Below are 10,277 nucleotides of genomic sequence, written 5' to 3' on the forward strand. Positions count from 1 at the left end.
TCTTGATAGTAACCTTGTTCAACTACCTGTAGTCAATGCACATCCTTATAGAACCATCTTTCTTCTTCACAAACAACATTGGTGCACCCAATGTGACATACTAGGCCTGATGAAACCCTTATCAAGAAATTCCTGTAGTTGCTTCTTTAATTCCTTCAACTCCACTAGTGCCATGGAATATGGTGGAATAGAGATGGGATGAGTGTGCGACACCTAATCTATAACAAAATCAATATCCCTATAGGGTGGCATGCCCGGCAGGTCTCCAGGAAATATATCCGGGAACTCCCCGACTATCAGAACTGACTCAATAGTAGGAGTGTCAGCAATAACATCTCTCGCGAAGGACAAACACGCTAAATACCCCTTCTCAACCATCTATTGGGCCATAAGAAAAGACACCACTCTACTCGAAACACGACCCAATGAACCTCTCTACTCTACCCTAGGAAAACCCGGCATCATCAATGTCATGGTCTTAGCATGACAATCAAGAATAGCATGGTATAGAGATAGCTAATCCATACCCAAAATTACCTAAAAATCAACCATGTTGAGCAATAAGAGCTTAACCCTAGTCTTATAACCTCCAACGGTAACCATACAAGAATAATATACCTCGTCCACCATAATAGAATTAACCACCAATATAGATACATGAACAACATATCTAAAGAATTGCCAGGTATATCCATATAGCGAGCAAAATATGATGACATATATGAACAAGTAGAGCTAGATCAAATAACACTAAAGCATCCCTATGGCACATGGAAACAATACAATAATCACAGCGTCGGAAGCAACTGCCTCTGAAATGGTGGGAAATACATAGTAACATGCATATCCACCACCGAACTAACCTCCCCCTATAGAGCTACCTCACCCCGTATGACCTCTACCCCGAGCTAGCTGAGCAGGTAGTGTAGCAACTGGTGTGGGAGTCATAGTCTAGCCTCCCTACTACATGAGACCTCAATCAAAACAGGGGCAATACCTCCTCACATGCCCCAACTCCTGACACTCATAGCAACCTTGAACAAAAAATGAATGTAAGGCCTGAATCGGACCCCGTAAACTAGAATAACCGCTGAAAGAGCCTGGTACTGACGAACCTTGAACTGATGAAGTGCGATAAGAGCTTTGAGTTAGGAGTGAACTAAACGAAGATTATTTTGAAGCTCCATGGCTAGGTGGTGGAAAGTGATAAACTGGTTTGCTAGAATGCCCATCATAAGCTGGCCTTGGCCTCTAGATTAGGCATTACTAAATCCTCAAAAATGACAAGGCCTTTTGTAAGAGGCCGTCTACCTACCCTGGCAATCTCCATAACTCGAGTAAAAGAAATATCATCCTCGGTCTCGGGCCATCTGTAGCTTGATACTATATGTAGGGCCATATATAAACTTCCACACCCTCTCCTTCTCAGTAGGTATCAGGATAGGTGCATGGCCTGATAAATCCACAAACCTAGTCTCATACTGAGTAACGGTTATGCTTCCCTACTGGAGGTGTTCAAGCTGACTGCGGAAGCCCTCTCCCTGAGTGAAGGGAATGCACTTCTCTAGGAATAATTGTAAGAGTTGGCCCCAAATGGGAGTAGGTGAACCTCCTGGCCTGCCCTGAACATACTCCTGCCACAACCTGTTGGTAGCACCATGCATTTGAATCATTATGAAATCAACTCTGTTGGAATCCACTATACCTATGTTGTGTAATAGCTCATGGAAAAAATCTAAGAAATCTTGGGGGTCCTTAGAAGGTGTACCACCAAAGAAAAGAGGAAAGAACTAGGTCAACTTGTCCAACCTTTTCATCCCCTCAATTAACATCGTGAGTATTTCTTCGGGTTGCGTAACAATAGGCTGAACTGCCCCAACTGGTAAAAATATTGGGGCTCTGATACCCGTGATCCATCTGCTCTAGAGTATGAGTAGCGGGAGACTGTGCTCCTCCATCGACCTAAGAAATGGCTGGCACCACAGGAAATATCCTAGTCCATGCCATACTCTCTATTAGACCAACCAAGTAGACTAGGCCATCCTGGAGTACTAGGGTAGCAATGAATCCTTTTGGGACCAGAGACAGTCCTACTTGCCTGGTCCTAATAGGATCTCCTCACCCTACTTTATCTGAGGCTCAACACTAGGTGGTGCTTCATGTTCTCTAAGCTGAGCTCTGTCTCTAATTTTGGCTCTACCTCAGCCCCAGCCTCTACCCTTGGTAGTGGCTGTAGTCTGGGGCTCTGGCTCATGATCAACTAAACGTTTCCTCACCATCTATGAGAGAATAGAAGATTAAAGGTTCAAACTTCGGAATAAACAAATTCGCACGACAAGAATGCAAGAAAGTGATGTTTTCCTAACAGTTCGGTAGCCTCTCGAAGATAAGTACAAACGTCTCCCTAATAATCCAAAACACTCTACTAAACTTGCTCATGACTCGTGAGACCTAGGCAACCTAGTGCTCTAATACCAACTTGTCACGATCCAAACTCCCACCGAAGTAATGACAATGCCTAACATCATTTGCTAGGAAAGCCAACAATTAAACAATAGCAATAATCACAATATTAGGACTAAATAAATCTCACCAGTGGGATAATCATAAAATATCTGAAATAACAGCAGTAACATATCTATAAACATCTAATGATCTAGTGTCAATGAGTACATTAGCACTATAGAATCTCAAAATATAGAGTCAATCCTCCATATAAAACTGTCTGAATGGTAGAACAGTGATAACAAAAATAAACAAAACAGAACTTCAAGGTCTGTGAACGCCATAACAGATACCTCGTAGTCTCTATAAGCTAAAACCAAATCGAAGTCTAGCAATCACCATGTCCAGAAATACCTAGATCTGTTCATAAAGTGCATAGTGTAGTTTGAGTACAACCGACCTCATGCACTCAATAAGTAAAAAACCTAACCTTGGGCTGAAGTCAGTATCCAACCCTAGTAATCACTAAAAACACATAGTATAATGATGATCATAAATGTAAATAACCCAAAAGATATCATTTTCAACTCGTTAACAATTACAGGAAATTATATATGCTTCCCAAGTATAATAGTCAAAGCCCAATCTTTCACTAAAATCACTAAAACATGAGTTTATCAAGGAAACTATGATTTTCCAAACTTTTAACAACAGGTTACACATTTTATTTACCGCCTAGCATGAGGAAAATGCAACTCTAATTGTACATGTCGAATACGCATGTCAAGCACATAACATCACAAAAAAACCATCAAGTATACTCACACTCAGCACACTCATGGTGCCTGGTACAAATGCCCCTCACCATCACACACACAATCACACTTAGCACTATACAGGTGCCTAGCACAAATGCCTTTCACCAAAGCACTTATATGTCTCTCTTCCTACTCCTTATTGTGAATACCAAACTCTAGAGGGGTGGATCCTTTCCCAAGCACTAATCAAATATAAGCCAACCATTAATATAACCATTGCGGCGTGAAGATCGATCCAAATATCAATCCGTTGCGTGAAGATCGATCCAAATATCAATTCGTTGCAGCTTGCAACCCGATCCAATATAAATCAAAATATGGCTTTATGGCCCACATCTGTCATCAACCGCTCAAGTCTCAAGGGCTCACATCTGATAGAACTCAACCCAAAAAGTATCACATATAGAAGGCATCAACAACATGTGATATCGCATACAAATAATGTACCGAGATATGACATGAAAATGAAGAATTATGACTAAGAATATGACTACAATTCAGGCAAATAGATCAAACTACAAAAATAGCGTTATCATGTCTCAAACAATTAAGCGCATAGCCTAAACATGATTTTTAGCTGAATCTTAGCTCAAATAATCATACAAGTAGAGCAAACATAGATATAACAAGGTATGAAAGCAAACAAGTATCATAGGGCCTAAAGTCTACCCCGATCATGAATACCTCGGTGTACACACACATGCCCATCACCTAGCACGTGCATCACCCCTAACATATCTCAAGTATCATAGTTAATAGTAATACTTACTCTTACATTAAGTTATGATATGTTACTTACCTCAAAGAGCATGAATCAATACTCCAAAAAGTCCTTCCCACAAGAATCGGCCTCTGAACGGCTCGAATCTAGTCCAAAAATAACTTCATAATATCAAATAATGCCGTAGAAACAACGCCAAATAATAAAGCTTTAATTTTTATCAAAATATAAAAGTCAACCCGGGCTCACCTCCCGGAACCCGACAAAAGTCACAAATTCCAAATACCCATTCGAATACGAGTACAACCTTATAAGTTTCATCCAATTCTGACTCCAAATCATGATTCAAATCCTAAAATTTCATTTAGAAAGGATTTTTCCAAAATCCCCAAATTTTCTCACTTAGTTTCATCATTAGATTTCTAAAATAAAGTTGGAATCATGATCAATAATCAAATCCGAAATAAAAATACTTACCCAATCCAAATCGTGAAAATACCCTCCAAAATTGCCCAAATCCAAGCTCACAATCTTAAAATGTGAATAAACAACTAAAACCCTAAAAAAAGAGTACTTAAATGATCTACCCAGGTATACACATCACGATCGCGGGTCCGACATCGCAATTGTAGAGAGCAATCCCATGCCCAACTGCTGACCCTTCTATGCGAGTGCGAGGCCACCCTCGCAAACGTGATGCTCAATCCTGCTGGGCCTATGCAAACATGGTCACACTCACGCGAACATGAAGACCAAATTTGTGCCTTTCCCCTGTCGGTCTTCCTCTATGCGAACGTGGCTCCCAGTATGCGAATGCGAAGGCGTTTGCTCTTTAAGATCTGCGAATGCAACCTACCTTTGAGAACGTGAAGAGAAAAACTCATCTTCCACCTAAATACCCTCCGCGATCATGATACATCATCTACAATCACAAAGCACACCAGAACATCAGAAACCAACAATTCCAAAACATGGTGAAATGGTTCGAAACCCATCTAAAACACACCCAAGGCACCCAGGACCCTGTCCAATCACACCAATGTCACACCTCCTTTTTCCGCGCCCTCCCGAAGGGTTAAATGCGTGAGTGGAGTTTTTCCAATTTAAGTGACAATATTCGAAAATGGGATTATTTATTTAATTCAGAGTCGCCACTTGGGAAAGGTTTGGCTTTTGGTGTCCCAAGTCACCGGTTTATCTTGAATCCCAAATCGAGGAGATTTTCGACTTTTCCAAATGAAGTCTGCAAACCAGAAATTCTAAGTAAGGAATTCTGTTGACCCGAGGGAAGGTGTTAGGCACCCTCGAATCCCGTGGTTCTAGCACGGTCGCTTAAATTGTTATAATGGCTAAATATCTGATTTAAATACATATTATGACTTACGTGCTTTTATTAAGTTTAAAACCGCTTTTATTATTATCACTTATTTTTTATAGAATTGCAACATCGTGAAAACGCATCTCGAACCACGTCACAATCAATGCACCCGTGATCGTCGACACATTTGGACTTCGTTGAGATTTGGATTTGGGTCACATCAATGTGCACCCGAATTTAAGAATGTGATTTAATTAAGCCGCGCCTATAGAGTCTAACGCGTTATTATCTTTGTAGAAGGCCATGAAATTTATTAAATGGCCTATCTTGAATTCTAAATAATTATCATGATTATTTATTGAGAGCCCCGCAATTTTGCATCTTTATTTGGCGAGGCTCATCTCTATTTTAGAAAAGGATATCCTAAAATGGCTACATTTCTAACGCATTTGTCTCTAAAACTAGAAGAAAAGGTACATGCTGATTCAATTATAGGCTTTTGTCTAATCCGGATTTTTGTCAGTTTCTGATTAACTACTTATAAAGTAAAAACGTCATGCCTCGCGAGGATGTTTCAGTCGAACAAAAAAAACTACATATGAGATTGATGAAATGCAATACCTAATCCGAATATTTCTTGAATTGAACTTAACTGAACTTATTTAGACTAGATTAAAGGATAACTGGCAAAATAAAATACTTTAGTTTGGCAAGGAATCCTGTACGAGCTAAACGAAATACAACACTTAATCCGAACACTTCTCGAGTTGAACTCAACTAAGCTTATGTGGACTAGTCTTAACTAAACAAAACTAGTGAAACCAGAACAGTATTGTATAAGGTCGAAATATACATGCCCACAAACAACTACAGAGTTAAAATACAACAGGGCAAACTCAGTCAAATATCAATACATACTTTCAAACTGCTGGATTATAAACTAATCAATTTTCACAAGCTTGTTAATGTACTATGAATATTACAGCAAATGCTTGAACTTCTTCAACCTTTTCCATTTCATGCTTTCAAACTGTTTCAATAACATCAATATGGGACTTGAAATGTGTACCTGAAAATGCTGAATGTGCAAAGGAGAAGAAGAAGAAGATGTGGAAATCAGCAGCAAAAGAAACAGGACTAGCAATAGCAGCAGGACAGGGCAGCAGCAAAACAAAACGAACAGCAGAAAAGGCTCAAGTGCAGAAATGCAACTATGGCCAATAGAAAGAAATAGCCAAATGAGAGCACAACCCAGTGGAATAGAATCAAGAACTCCAAGAAGACCAAACCAGTAGTGAACCAATGGAAAACACTTGACTAAATAGACACAACTGGAACTTCAAACAATCAGAATTGATTTCAATGAGTTAAACAACTGAAAACCCAAATAACAAATAGGAAGAAACAATTTCTGATTGTAGATTGTATAATGTCTGTATCTCTTTGTATGTCTTTCAAGCTTTCTCTTTCAACACTCCTCACAGTGTGTTCCCCTTTCCTTTATTTTCTGATCTCCTCTCCCCTCTAATTCTGTATTTGCTCCTATGCCTCACTCCCTTTTTTAGCTCTCTAGCTCCCGTCCCCTAATTCTGTATCTCCTCCTCTTTTATAAGCCTCGACACCATCTCTTTTAACAGCCTCTTTTCCAAATGTCACAGTACCCCTCCCATGTGTCTTTTACCTTTTCAGATCCCAATTAGTTATTTAAGTATATAACCCCATCAATATTCCCTGGCAGGCTTTCCTTTCCTATTTTATTAACTAAAAGCAAGCATGGGCAGTAGAATATATCTGACAGCATATGCTGTCAAACAATTTTTAAAAATCAAAAGCCTTCCTATGCAGGAAAACAGGCTGTGCACAATGCACATGTTGTGCACAAGTGCACATGCCATCAACTCAGATTTCAATTAACAGACCAAGCCTTAGGTTTCTGAAATCACATTAACAACATATAAGTACCTGGACTTGGTTCTTAATTGATTCAGGCAAATGTTCAACAGAGGCAAGTCAATTTGTTATCGTTCAGACAGTTGAAACTAATTGACGACATATGTCGACTCGACTATATTAATCATAACACATACAACCGTAACCAAAAATCAGACATTCAAAGTATAGGGCACATGACTTGAATTGTACTGGCTAAACAAAATTATACTTCGAGGAATCAGTTACTAAAAACAAATTTGGAACACAACCAATACACATGCCTTATCAGAATAGGAGGGGTTCAAACAAACACCGTGGTTCAAGCAAAGTGGACAAACAGAAGTTGGTAAAAATTCAAAAGATACAAATTGAAACAAAACATGAACAGCCAATTCAATCACTCACATGGACCAAACAGAAATAAAGAAAGCAAGCAAGACTCACCTCAAGTCTTGAAAAATCAAAAACCTTGACTCGAACTTGGACAGACTTTCTTAAGGGTGAACGGACTTTAATCGAAGTGTTTCTCGGATGAGAAACACTTCGATTAAGGTCCATTAGACCTTAATCTCTTTGGTTTGGACGGACATAGGCCAGTGATGAAGAACTACAAAGTTCCAAACTCAGATCCGGGATTTATACTCCCCTGGTCAGATTCGGACCAAACCAAGTATGGTTTGGTCACGAGGGGGGTCCGGGGAGTGTCTGGTATGAATTTAGGGCAGATTGGTGTAGATTAGGTTCCGACTCGAATCTTCAAATGAAGATTCGAGAAGGTGGGATAGGATTCGAGGTGTGTGGTTGATAGATTTGGGTTCAGGATGTCAAGGGGGTTCTACGGTGTTAGGGGCGAGGTCACCGGCGCCCGTGCCGCCGGCTTCCATGGTGAAGGATACAGGGGCGGCTCTAGGGTTTGATGGGGAATGAGGTTGAAGACGGAGGCTGGGGTTAGGATAGGGGGGCAGGGTATGTTACGGGCTTATATATGGCTGGAAGGGGTTGATCTTAGCCGTTGGATGAGGCGAGATGGAAGGCTCAGATCTTTCTTTTGATGAGGAAACGGCGTCGTTTCTCATTCAGAGCTTGGGGGTCGGTTTGGATAAGACGGGTCGGGTTAGTTAGTGGGTACGGGGTGTGAGATCTTGGCCGTTGGATCAGTTTGGTTTGAATGGTTGAGATGGATCGGCCTTGAAACGACGTAGTTTTGGTGTTAAACTACGTCGTTTTGTGTCCTGGGGTGGGCTGTTCGGACTGGGGGTTTGGGCTGTTCAATTGGGCTCCAAATTTTGAAATGGACACGGCCCAAACAAATTTTGTCTTTTTTTTTTTTTTTCTTTATTTCTAATTTCCTAAATACACAAACTAATTAAATAAAACCAAGCACCAGTAATTAACACTTAACATATTTATTTCACGCGGATAAAATGTTAAAGGTAGGCAAAATTAAACACGGCAACAAATCAGGAAAAAAAAGAAAAAATGCGTATTTTTTGTAATTTTCCATCTAACAAACGGGTCATGGTTTAAATTACGCATGACACATACATTTTTTAATTCTTTTGGAGCGATTGTCGCGTAAAACAAAAATCACGTGCTCACAGCTGCCCCTCTTTGTTCGGAAACACGAAGAGTTTTCGTGCAAAGACAAAGTGAGCGTGTATGAGCGATTTTTGCCTATGGACTACTCCGTATGAAGCATGTTTTTTGAAAGATCTGACCGAATCTTGCTTCAAAGATTTCCTACATATCCTGGGCTAAACAGGAATCAGGTCAATGTAGTTCGGGAAGTTTTGGTAGCTGGGACTACCATGGGATTGCAATGCTTGCTGCTATTGCTGCTGCTGTTGTCACTGCTACGTCACTGACCGCCTTATTACAACCAAACGAAAATTAGAAACTAAACTAACTAGTTATATGTATGTCAACTGCTAGTTACAAGATTCCTATCTATGATTCTTTTACGACTTGATCTTGGGTCTTAGCTGATTCTGCTTGTAGACTCCGATCTGAATCTTGATGCTTGCGAGTTGCGGCGACTTGTGTAACCTCTGGGATACTGAGTGAGACGCGATTGGCAAGGTTCAAGCCCTTAATTAAACGTTGGAGTTAATCCGCTCTCCATTCACTCTGATATCTCGGAATGTCTTCTTTTGTCTTTTCTTCTTTGATTCTGAGTTGAGACTCATCTCGTAGGTCATTTCGATCCGTGTGGCTCGAGGTTAGACCTGCGAGAAAAAACAAACAAACGAACGAAATTTTCTGCCCCAGTTTCACTAGGAAAATTTCGTTAATTATTCACCAGGAAATTCATAAAATTGATGAAAGAGGATATGCATGCTCAGTTCAGGGTTGGAGCCCTAACACCGGCTAGCTGGGGAAAGGTTTGGTTTGGGGTTTAAAACCCTAACGCCGATCAAAGGAAGAACTCAGTTTAGGGTTTAAAACCCTAATGCTGACTGCATGGAAAAGCTCAGTTTAGAGTTTAAAACTCTAATGTTGGCTGAAAGGAAAAAGTTCAGTTTAGGGTTTAAAACCCTAATGCTGATTTCATGGAAAAGCTCAGTTTAGAGTTTAAAACTCTAATGCTGGCTGAAGGGAAAAAGTTCAGTTTAGGGTTTAAAACCCTAATGCTGACTAGAAGGAAAATTCAGTTTAGGGTTTAAAACTCTAATGCTGGCTGAAAGGAAAAAGTTCAGTTTAGGGTTTAAAACCCTAATGCTGATTTCATGGAAAAGCTCAGTTTAGAGTTTAAAACTCTAATGCTGGCTGAAGGGAAAAAGTTCAGTTTAGGGTTTAAAACCCTAATGCTGACTAGAAGGAAAATTCAGTTTAGGGTTTAAAACCCTAATGCTGATTGCATGGAAAAGCTCAGTTTAGAGTTTAAAAACTCTAATGCTGGCTGAAAGGGAAAAGTTCAGTTTAGGGTTTAAAACCCTAATGCTGACTAAAAGGAAAATTCAGTTTTAGGGTTTAAAACCCTAATGCTGATTGCATGGAAAAGCTCAGTTTAGAGTTTAAAACTCTAATGCTTGGCTGAAAGGGA

Source organism: Nicotiana tabacum, chromosome 1, assembly GCF_000715075.1.
Source record: "Nicotiana tabacum cultivar K326 chromosome 1, ASM71507v2, whole genome shotgun sequence".
Classification (NCBI taxonomy): Eukaryota; Viridiplantae; Streptophyta; class Magnoliopsida; order Solanales; family Solanaceae; genus Nicotiana; species Nicotiana tabacum.